The following is a 12,317-nucleotide window of genomic DNA, read 5'->3' on the forward strand; positions in this document are numbered from 1 at the left end:
TCCTTGGGGTGAATGAGCAATTACCCAAACACCACATGCAGTGATCTCTTTGTTAGGAAAGAACATAAAAAGAGTGGAATCTTTTGATGAGGAAAGAACAGAGCCATTCAACTATATGTGGGGTTGAGAGCTGTGCCAACAAAACTTCATGGCTAGCGGTGTCTGGTGCTGTATTGAGAACTGTGTTGGAATTGCAGGCTATCACTTTAAGAGTGAGGGATTCCCTGTTCCAGCTTGTAGGCTAGGGGGCTCTTTCAAGAATGTGTGATCAGAGTCAGTCTGGAAAAAGCCAACCTAAAATGAGGTAGAGTGAGTTGCGCCTCTCTGCCTTAGGGCAGGTCTACACTATGGAGGAAAATCGATATAAGATACGCAACTTCAGCTACGTGAATAACATAGCTGAAGTCGAAGTATCTGATATCGAATTACTTACCGTCCTCACGGCGCGGGATCGACATCCGCGGCTCCCCATGTCGACTCCGCTACCGCCGTTCGCGTTGGTGGAGTTACAGAGTCGACATGAGCGCGTTCGGGGATCGATATATCGCGTTTAGATGAGACGCAATATATCGATCCCCGAGAAATCTATTGCTACCCGCCGATACGGCGGGTAGTGAAGACGTACCCTAAGGAAGTAGCCTGCTTTGGCTCTCTCTGGTTTTGTTTCTTGTGTTATTATTGTTCTAGATTCTTCAAATAAAAGTAGTGTTACCTTTCAACCTTCCAGAAAGAGTATTTTATGTTTTGATCTAACTTCCCTGTTTGTATGCCATGAATATAATAGTATCAAAGGCATTTGGCAGGTTCAAAAGAACTGGGACCTTTGGTTGGTCAGTTGCCCCTAGTGGCTCTTCGTCTTCTCATGACAAATGCACAACTTGTGTCTCAAGCTCTGTCTGCTTAATTTGTTTATGGCTTAGCTTTTTCTCTCGGTACCAATGCACTGTTTGAAAAATAAATATGAAATCCTGTAAATTTACAGACAGATAATTGGCAGCTAGGGTGCACAATCAACCGCAGTAAATTAACTGTTTAAGCCATAAATCAAGTTTATGATTTGCACTGTTAATTTAATTGTTAAAAATGTGCATTTTAATAGTAAGTAGCAGTTGAAAGAAACCAATTTAACAGTGACAGATAGTTTCTAGCCATAAACAGTATTAAAATACTGAATTTAAACAGCAAACTCCTGTCCAATTGTTGTAGACAGATATCACAGAGTGTGATCTTAAAATTCCAAATTAATTGTTTATTTCAACAAGGTTTTTTTCTTTTCTTCTTTGAAATGAGGCAATTACCTAACTTTGAGGACTGTTTTCATGTGACTATATACAAAGAAGCTCATGTTAAACAGGAAATACCAAGGAAGGACCTAGTTCAACTCCATCTTCCGACAGAAGACCAAGAAGAGAATTTCTTAATGACAGAACAGTTGCTCTTCAGAGAGGCACAAGTATAAGGAATGGGAATGCAGCAGAAACCATGAGGAAGTCAGTTTTCCAGAACAGCCTAATTACAGACATGAGGAAATGTGTGTATACCATTTGCAGAGATACACGCTTATTGGACAAAATGGAAAACTACTTAGGAGTTCATGAGCTGCAGAAAAGTTTCCACCACTGGGAATTTCCAAAGCCTGTTCCTTCTGTGTAAGATCTATTGATGGCAAAGAAACAGCAGCAGCCTACACGCAGTGTGATCAATACATGTGCCAAAGATGCAGAAAGCTCTGCAGTTGCTGTAAATTGTAATGCTATTGCCTCCTTCTTAAGTTCAATTAATGATTGCAATGGTGTTAGCAAGTTCTTTGTAGTGACTGCCCAATGTCTAGAGTCTAAATGCCATTAAAAAGGATTTTACTCAGCCTCTGCAAATTCCATACAGAAGTCTTTGTATCTGAATAGTCCACATTAAAAATTTAATAGTTTTCTATACTGAAACACAGATGTGCATATATTACACTCTGTGGTGTCAATCACCTCACACATGCCTCCCAAGTAAATAGAAACAACAGTAACAATCTCTCTCTCTCTTCCTCCCCCAACCCCTTTCAAACGTCCAGCCTAGAAGAGAAGTCGCTTGGTTAATATATATAAGAGGTTTTCTTTACGTTTGTCTGTGAGTAGAAAGTTGAGCCAAAGAGATAAGATTTGCATTTGCATTGAAAGTGTTGAGTGGTCATTCTTATCTCTAGTCGGAGTGAATTCCATAGGCTAGGTCCAGCTCTATGAAAGTTCTGTCTCCTGCACTCACTGGCCAGAGCTTTCTCAGGAAGGGTGGTTTCAGTCCTAGATACGATGAGCTGCAGTTATTGAGCTCTGAGGTCTCCAACATGTGGCTCACTGAAGCCAGATCTGAGCTGATAGTATGGGGTACATATTCTTGGGTAGCTGCAGAGAGAAAGCATTTTCTGCTGCCTTGGCTATTTGCAATGAGGAGTCCAACAGGAGCCCCAAGCTGCAAAGCAGCTTACCAATCTGTAGAGAGATGCCTCAGTATAGGGGGAAATCCTGGATAAGAATTGTTTAATTAGTTCATCCCTCATCTGCCCATGATCCCCCACCCCACACTCCATACCACCACCAAAAAGGGGAACAGAGTATTACCAGCTTCCAGGCTGAAGTTGAAACTCACCTGGTTCTCTCAGAAGGGAGCAGGACGCAGGAGATATCCCCTGGATTCCAGCCTATAAGCCACCTTTCAGATTCTAGGGGCCAAGACCTTATGCAAGCTGTTGTCAGACTGTGTAGCAAGTGCTTCATTTGCCTGAATAGTCACTGCACTTCCAATCCCTGACCCCTTGCTCCAAGTTATGAAAGGTGACACTGGATAAAAACATGTTATACTCTGGCCTATTAAAATGAACTCTCCATTCCTCAACTCTTTCTCTCTCTCTCCCTCCTCTTCTACTCTCTTCCCTGCTTCCTCTCCGTTCCCCCTTCTGCCCTTCTCCGCTCTTCCCCCCTTTCCTTTTTTTCTTCTCTCTCTTTTCTCCTGCTTCTGTTTTCTCTCCTTCTTTTTTCTTCCTCTACTCTTCTTTTTATCCACCCCATCCCATCTGAGGCTCTTTCCCTTCTCCTATCCTCCTCTCTTTCTGCCTTCCCCTCCTATTCATCCCCACTCCTTTTCTTCTTGGTTCTCTTTAGCACATTTGTAACAGGGTTTTTATATCCTCTGTAGGCGGCATGGCACATACACACACCCTCCATTCAGCAGAGGGCAGCATTACACACAAACATTGTGGGAGGTTGAAGGAGGCGCACAAATCTTGCCTATTTATTGTTCAGATGATTTTGATTAAACTCACAGTAGATGTGGTGCAAGTGTCAAAAACCCATCACCATTCCATTTTTATTACATTTGCACTCCTTCAGTTTGTTCCTACAGTTAATGCTAACACAGATCTTCAAGCTAGAAAATGTGCAGATGTGCATACTGGAAGTGATGGCATGCAAATCTGCACACTTGCAGTATTTTATACAATAACCTGAAAAGCCACTTTCATTGGGAATAGTTGGGGAAGGGGTGGGGGGATGACACCATTGAACATTGTGGGCTTGATTCCGATCTCAGTTACAGCAGTTTTACACTGGAGACTTCAATGAAGTTATTCCTGATTACACCAGTGTAGCTTACATTGGCATCAAGCCAATGAAAGACATTTCAGAGGGTATATTGAGTCCTAAATCAAGTTTACCGTTTGTACCATAAGGCAAACACAAGCATTAAAATTGTTCTTTTACAATGATAAACAACACTTTATCTTGAAATGGCCCAACTTGACATTGGTAAAGACTATTTTCAACCAAAAACCTGACTCAGGCTAATCAGCTAATAATAAATTGTGTTGCAACTATTAGATCAATGAGTTACATTGCTAACATCAGTAGGGAAAAAAGCTTTTGGTGCTTACACAAAATCTGCTTCAGAACAACATTTTGAAGCACAAATTGCATCATTTAATATAAGTGTTTGGAGAAGCCCAATATTTACAATTACTGCTGTTAGATCAGAATGCACATTTGACAAAACTATCTTTAACAAATATGGGGTAGGACAGAATCTGACTTTAGTGTGCCTACCTCAATGTTGAGAAGATTTGATTTCAAGTAATGAAAAAGACCACCATTATTCATAATCTACTGAACACTGTTTTACCTTGAAAGCAAACCAAATTTCCTTTTATTTTTAAATCTTTAATTACAGCTAGTGGGAAATTTTCTCTCAAAATTAAGTTTGGCACAAAAACAAGGTTGAGGAAAGAAATGGTGAACATTGTCATGAAAAATATTTTATTTTTTCTGGGAAGCCTTTAGGACCAAATCCCTGCTTGTGGAAATCAGTATAGCACCATTGACGTCAATGGAGCTATGCTGATGTACACCAGTTGAGGCTACACCTAATGGTTTAAATAATGGGTAGAAATCAATGTAAGATCTTCAAGATCATTGCCAGTTTTAGGCTGTTGATTTAAGAAATATGAAGCAACTAAATAGCTCACACAGTAGACTGGATATCTTAGGCCCCAGTTAACACTCTATCCCTATTCAATAAAGCACTGCAAGCCAGATTTCCAAAGGCACCTCAATCCTATTGATTTTAAGCATGTGGTTAAGTGTTTTGCTGAATAGGAATGGACTTACGCATCTACTTAAATATTTTGCTGAATTGGGGCCTTAGAGAAGACTAATAAAATAACAGGGACCAGAAATTATATTTTTGACTCCTTCTCTTGGAGGTTTTCCTATACTTAGGCCTTAGGGATGGGAAATAATCAAATAAAAAGCCATCCCACCATTGGAGAATATAAGCCAGATAGAAGCATCAATGTTTAATTCTCATTTCCGAGGATATAATATCGGGCTGAATCATTCTCTTGTAACATGGCTACATCTTATTTATTTGTGAAATTTTCATTCCTCCCTTCCCATTTACTGAATGTACAAGGATAGTTTAAGGAGGGGGAAAGTTCACTTTTCACACCAGCCTCTCCTATTAGTAATTTGGGACAAACAGTTAAAAGCAAAAGCTTAGTTTTTCAGTTTGACAGAGCAGTGTAATTTTATCTCAAAGACACTGCAGTTCTGATTCCACATTTGCCAGCAGTGTTTGCTCTTATGGAAATCAAAATCATGTCATCCAAACATTGTCCTTCCCCAGAGGATTTTTATTTAAATCTGACGTTTTCTATATTCCAGGCCGTTCCTCATTCCAAAAGAATATTCAAAATGCTAGGTCTAATCTATAAAGCTTAGACATATTTTAGCACAGGCTTCATTGTGATATTCTTCAGGGTCCCCTTTATTACGGCAATCCTAATTACTGTCAGTTTGAGGCATAGGAGATTGACTAAAGAAGCAGCACCTTTTGGCAAGAATGCCGTGTGTTCTCAATACAGAGAAACACCTATATTTATTTTCATGCTTTTTTGAATTTATAACACCTGAGAAGGAATGGAAATGTCTCATTTTTCAGTGTAGCCAATTATTTTAGTTTATTAGCCATTTATTGTGTGATGTTATGATTAATCAATAGGTTATATTATATATATTCATTGTATGTTAATTAAAATTAATTTGTAGGATTATAAAAGTATAAGATCAATCAGTATTTAGAGGAACCAAGTATTAGACATGAGTAAGACAAGCTGAAACGCAAGAATCTGTAGGTTGAGGCCTGCAAGACTTTAGCTTAGCCATTTTAGGCCTTGGAGACAAGAAATTATGATGTAAGTGACTGGAAAATAACCCAATGCCATAAGATTACGGAAAAAGAGGTACCAAGTAGTAATATTGCACAAAATTACCCAGAAGATTAATATTAGATTATAAAAATACTGTAAAGGTGCATCTATCTCGGATGTGTGTCTTAATCATGGGATACAGGTTGTGCATCAATGCTAATGAGAATAAAGGGAACTTGCACAGCCTATAGAAAATTGGGGTCCCTTAAGTTTCCAGGGGACACAGACCAATAAGAGAAAAGAGGGTTTGACACTTTTATGGACATGCCCAGAATGTAGGTATAGACAGAATCACATTATAAAAAAGGGATGCCCAGAATGGGAAAATTGAGCTCCCTCTGGGAGACTCCAGCAGAAACCATCCCTCTACTGATGATCAAGCCATGAGAGACCCATCAGACCTTAACACGGTTATTAAGGATGTGAGTATAACTATATTTGTAACTTGTGCATAGGTCTGTACAGAATTTCTATATGGTTGGGTTGTCATAACTTTAATTGTAACTTTAATAAAAATTGTAAAACAATCTAGACCTTGCACTGGTCTGTGTGGTCACTACCTTTGGTCTTTATCTGTTCCTAGAGACTAACTCTGAAGCAAGTAGCAGAGGTGACTTTCACTCTGTTAAGCTTGAAACTGTAGCCACCAGAGCCGAACCCACAGTGGTGTAATACCACATTACACAATTCACTTTAAATAAAATAAAAGGCTACACCAGCAAAATTATATCTCCCCTTTCCCCAGCCAAATTTAACAAGCTTTTATTTTGTTTCCTAAATAAATAAATACTTGTTTGTAAAAAGCGACACAGGAGAGCACCTTATTTTGAAATGTGCACCTGGATACACTCAGCACATGGGCACACTCCTGATGATATGACTCAGCTTTAGGCAGTGTTGTCTAGTGGGCAGGGCCCTAGACGGGGAGTCAAGACACCTGGATTCTATTCCCTGCTCCTCCATTAACTTTGAGCAAGTCATTCATTGCTCTGAGATCTCCATTACCATAGTATCTGAGCACCTCACAATCCTTTAATGTGTTCATAGTCACAATACCCCTTTAGGTCGGGCAGCACAGTTATCTTCGTTGTCTAGATGGGGAACAAAGGCACAGGTAGATTAAGGCCTGATGTCACACAGAAAGGATGTGTCAAAGCGGGGAATTGCACCTAGGTCTCACAAGTACCAGATTAGCAACTCAACTGCTGAATCATCCGTTCTTCTCTGGGCCTCTGTGTCCCCACCCACTTTTTTTTGTCCTGTCCATTTAGACTGGATTAACTCTTCAGTGGACACCGGAAGGCTAAAAACAAAGCACAGTGAGGTAAACTGTGCTCATTTTACTCAGGAAAGCAGCCCCTTTGATATTAATGAGGCAACTCGTGAGAATAAGGAGGGCCAGAATTAACCCTTGATATTATTAACTAATTATTATCAACATCATCTAGAAGCATGGGCCAGGACCCCATTGTGCTAGGCACTGTACAAATTATCTTCCATTCCAGATTATTATGAAGAGAGCTATGTGGTCTGAGCATTGTGTGAACTGAAGTCTAACCCTAGCTATGGCATCAATCCTGCAGACACCTGTCCACATACTTAACTTTTCACCTGAGTCATTCCACTGAAGTTCTATTGCCTATTGTCACCTTGCAGAGGGCATGTGTTTGTCTGATGAGGGTCTAACAGTTGACAATGGCTCCCTCTGCAGTTTTGGACAAGCCATTTTCACTCAATAATGGTTCTATTTTACAGCAATGTCAGGTTTTGTGCAAAATGAGCTCATTTTCAGAAATGTTGAGGGTTTTGCATTTCACACACACTTATTACTAATACTACTAATAGGTACTTATACTACAGGTTGCTTTGAGAGGTTTAAGCAGTTAAAAGCCTTTGGAGATGAAAAATGCTATGGGTCAGAATCCAGCTGTAGCTGCCAAGGTGCGAATTCCCCTGGCAAAGGGGAATTCTTACCTGCCATAAAGCTGGTAGATATGGCTCCTATGTTGACCACCACCACAATCCAGTATAAGAGATGTGGGAAACTGTGTACTATGTGGATAGGCAGAATGTGCAGCAGAGGTCTGTACCACAACACCAGTTCAAACCTGGCATAAGGTCACTTAGGGATCACAGCCAGCTATTTTAAGTTGTCCTTTGGCTGCTCTAACTTATGTTGGACCAAGGCTCCATGATGCTCTCTGTAGGTGCACTGAGAGAGTCTGGATCTATAAATATTTGTATTATTACTATTGCCATAGTTTTCTATTTTATTATAGTTTCTATGAGCAGCATAAATTTGTACATCATTTGATTTGTAGGTCATTTGAATGGAACAGACTTTTTGATATACTCTAAAGCTCACTGCTGCCCTTCCATAGTCATGTAAGTTTTAGAGACATATAAAATTAGTTAAGCAAATAGAAATGGGAAAGGTGGCAGCTTGTTTACAGTTTTCCACAATGTTGTGTTACATCAGGTTGCAGCAATACATCATGAGTCTGATTATCCCAGAGCCAGGTTTATGGTTTCAAAGCGCAGCAGAGAACATGTTTTCAGAAACATGCACCGGACTTAAGCTTTTTAAGATTTTACAGAAGAGTTGGAATGACAAAGTTTGAGCATCCTGCAGCAAAGATCTGTACGGTTAAGCCCATATGTCCACTGAAGGCAGAACAAAGGATTCTGTACCTAAGTTTTACTAAACTAGGGCTGTGATTCCCAGCTCACATAGACATACTCATGCTAGCTTGATGAAAGCTAGCACAAGAATTAATAGCAGTGTAGCAGTGGTAGCACAGGCAGCAGCACAGCTTTGTCGTGTCAGGTACGTACCCGCAGGTTTGTACTCTGCCTGGCTAAGCCGTCCTGTTGCTGCCACTACCCATACTACCGCAGCTACGCTACTATTTATACTGGCACTAGCTCTCCAGCTAGTGAGAGCACGTGTACGTAAGCTGGGAATCACATCTCTAGCTCATAGCGTCGACGTTGCATGACCCTTGTTTTTGTTGTTTTTTGGGGGGTGGTTTATGAAACATCTCATTTTTGTTCAGCTCTGTTAAAAATGCTCATTACTGAGTGTTGAAAGGCATGTTGCTTTAATAGACTTGGAAGGTTCTTTATTACATAGATACATAAATAGAGATGCACCTTTACCCTCTTCCCTAAAGAGAACTGATGCATTTGCCCCCAGGTCTCTGGTTCATAGTGAGTAGTCAATGTATTTATATGAGTAATAGGAAGGGATTATACATGTAGATGGATTTACAAAATGCCAAACCTGGCAAGCTTCTGAAATTATAACAGCCTAATGCATGAGGAGTGTTATACTCTACAATGTGCGAAATGTCAAGCTGTGGAAAAAACTATTCCAGAAAGTAGCTCTAAGTTAAGCACAGAGTTCACTTCTCTTGTCACTTGATCCTCTCCTTAGAATTAAGAACTGAACTTACCATTTTGAAACATGTAGAGTAGCAGTTAAAAAAAAAAAGAAGAAGAATCCACCACAAGAATGTTCATATTAGGGGATTTTCTGCCTTTACGGGAGTTTAAGAGATTGTCAGAGGTCAAACAGGATAGAACATCCCTGCTGAGCCACTTCTCTGAAGACAGTCTGTGGAATGGTGTAGGTGTGCTTGCTCTCTATGGCTATTCAGAGAGAACCAAAAAAAAAAAAGAAAAGGGAAAAAAGAAAAAAGACAAACTTGTTCAATATTGACTCCCCTTATATCTCAATAATAAAGGACTCATTTCCAAATATATGAGTTTATTTTTTTGTTAGTGAAGTGTACTGCATCTTTCCAGCAATATCCATGTAATTAATTATTGCACTTAGGACAATCCAGGCATGCTAATTTGCTCTTGGTTAAATTAAACTTGCTTTACACAGAAGCACACAGCTTTTTTTTTTTCTTTTCATGAAATTGAAAATGATGAGATTTGCAGAGCCAGTAGTTCCAAAGGTTCTTTTAAATGAAAAGCTGTGTAGAAACAGAAATAAAAAATACACACCAAATATATAACCTTCAAAAAACTTTCAGAACACCTGTTACACACCTACCTCCTTTTGGTGTAAATGGTCTTTCATCAGAAGCCACCATTGTCCTGCTGGTACCCCATGGCAGGAGGTTCAATCTGATGATGCAAAGTAGAAATGTGGCTCCCTCTGGAATGCAAGAAAGAGCCAAAGACTTTGCAAGTTGTTGTAAGGTCCAGTCAGGGGCAGCTCCAGGCACCAGCACACCAAGTGCGTGCCTGGGGCGGCAAGCCGCAGGGGGCAGCCTGCCGGTTGCCGTGAGGGCATCAGTCAGGCTGCCTTTGGCGGCATGCCTGCGGGAGGTCCGCTGGTCCCACAGTTTCAGCGGTAATTCAGCAGCGGGTACGCCGAAGGCGCGGGACCTCCCACAGGCGCGCCGCCGAAAGCAGACTGACTGCCGTGCTTGGGGCGGCAAAATACATAGAGCCGCCCCTGGGCCCAGTGTTATTTTTTAGAAAAATAACAAAACCTATTCTGCACCAGATTTGAATGTCTCTGCTTTCTCATGCAGTCAAAGGTAAGCTGAATTATTTGAGTCTTAGGCCCTATCTCTGTTAAAGAAATTCATGCTTAATGACATCAGTGCACTGGTGCAAAGCAATGCACTTTACTTTCCAGTCTGATTAAGATGCACCACGGTATGCCCCACATGTGCCTGTGCAGTGCATTCACATTAGAGTGTTGCACTAGGGATAACTACATTTACTTACATGTATGTGAATGTCCTTAATGCAGATTCATAGATGCAAGGCCAGAAGGGATCCTGGGATTATCAAGTCTGACATCCTGCATAACACAGACCATAGGATTTCCCTGAATTAATTCTGATTTGAACTACACAACATTTTTTATTTAAATCTTGATTTCAATTTGTCCAGCGATGGAGAGTCCACCACAGATTGTGTTAAGTTGATCCAATGGTTAATTACCCTCCCTGTTAAAAATTTGCACTACATTTCTAGTCTGAATTTGTCTATCTTCAGCTTCCAGACACTGGATCTTGTTATAGCTTTGACTGCTAGATTGAAGAGCTCTCTATTCTCAAATTTCTGGTGCTGTGTAGGTACTTATGGACTGTTATCAGGTTACTCCTGAACCTTCTCTTTGATAAACTAAACAGATCAAGCTCCTTAGTCTCTCTCTAAAAGGCATGTGTCCCAGTTCTTAAATTATTCTCATGGCTCTTGTTCAAACCCTCTCCAATTCACCAATATCCTTCTTGAACTGTGAACATCAGAACACGACACAGTATCGCTGTAGTAGTCGCACCAGTGCCAAACACAGAGGTAATACAGACAGGGGCCTAGTCTCACATCAAGACAGCAGCTTCCTAGCCAATTGTTCATTAGTCTTTTCTTACAATGGATTTATGCCACCTTTAACACTGTTTTTCATGAGGTACTCCTCTCTTGGGATTGTGATTAGGCTTAACACATGCTTAACTGCTTTCCTGAATAGGCATGAATTTAAGCACATGCTTAATTGCTTTCCTGAATTGGGGTCCTTATTCATTAATCCTCATATGCAGCACTCCTGTGTGATAGGTAGGTACGTAGGTATTATCTCCATATTATAGATAGGGAGACTAAGGAAGCAAGGTTAAGGGCCCAGCCTGCTAGTCACTGAAAATGCTGAAATCAATGAGATATAAGGACGCTCAGTGTCTCCATCACTAAATGTGATTAATGTTTTAGCCCTATCCGACACATCCAAGATTACAGGAGGAGTCACTGTCAGAGCAGGGATTAACCTTCTGTAATTCCTGGATCCCAATCCCATGCTTAGATTCTTATACAGTGCCCATCCCTGCAGAGAAAGGTTCAAGCTGACAGTTCTGTTTTAGTTAACAATGAGTGTGTGGATCCCCAAACATTCAGAGGTTCCATTAAGTCTGGAGTGTCGAACCTTCCCCAAACTATCTGCAACACATGGATCTGCTAAGCTGGGCTGGAAATCTTGGTAGGACAGACTCTCTGACAAGACTTCCAGCACCCTACTTGTAGGCAGGCCAAAAATACTGCAAGAAAGATTGGCCTCATTGCAATGTCCAGTTCCAGTCCTGGCCCATACCCACAACTGCAGAGACCAGTGAACACACCACACTAAAAATGCAGGCCAAATCCCAAATGAACATTTTTTAAGCTCCAGAAAGTTCTGGTTAAAGACAGAAAGTTCACTCCATGCCTGAATCACTCTGACCATCCCTACTTTCAACACATCATTTAAACCCTCATTTCCTAATCCTGCTGCAGCTGTGGCTCTCTCTCTTTCTGGCTTTTCTAGTTTCTGGTATAGGGTTTGAAAATTACCTGCATCTTCATGAGATGGATGCAGTGTAAAAGAAATTTCAGCGCTATCTGTCCCCTAAGAACAGAGCCCACTATGCCTCTGCTGGCTCATGTAGCTGGTAAAGTTTGAAATTTCAGATGAGTGAATCTTATCTAGATCAGGCAGATTTGCTGCGTAAACAGCTTGGTCCCAAATTGAAGAAGAGTGGAGGTTATTAAACACAGCTAGTGCTGTGGCCAGATTTAT

At 40.7% G+C, this 12,317-nt stretch overlaps 1 long non-coding RNA gene across 1 annotated transcript; it reads right to left on the reverse strand.

The window, feature by feature from the left end:
- Positions 1-9,270: 9,270 nt before the first annotated feature.
- LOC120368997 lies at positions 9,271-10,563 on the reverse strand. Its single transcript, XR_005582883.1, has 3 exons — positions 10,493-10,563; positions 9,807-9,911; positions 9,271-9,394 (listed from the first exon to the last, which is right to left on the reverse strand). It is a non-coding gene; the product is annotated as an uncharacterized LOC120368997 (long non-coding RNA).
- Positions 10,564-12,317: the final 1,754 nt, after the last annotated feature.

The sequence above is a fragment of the Mauremys reevesii genome, linkage group 7, assembly GCF_016161935.1.
Source record: "Mauremys reevesii isolate NIE-2019 linkage group 7, ASM1616193v1, whole genome shotgun sequence".
Taxonomy (NCBI): domain Eukaryota; kingdom Metazoa; phylum Chordata; order Testudines; family Geoemydidae; genus Mauremys; species Mauremys reevesii.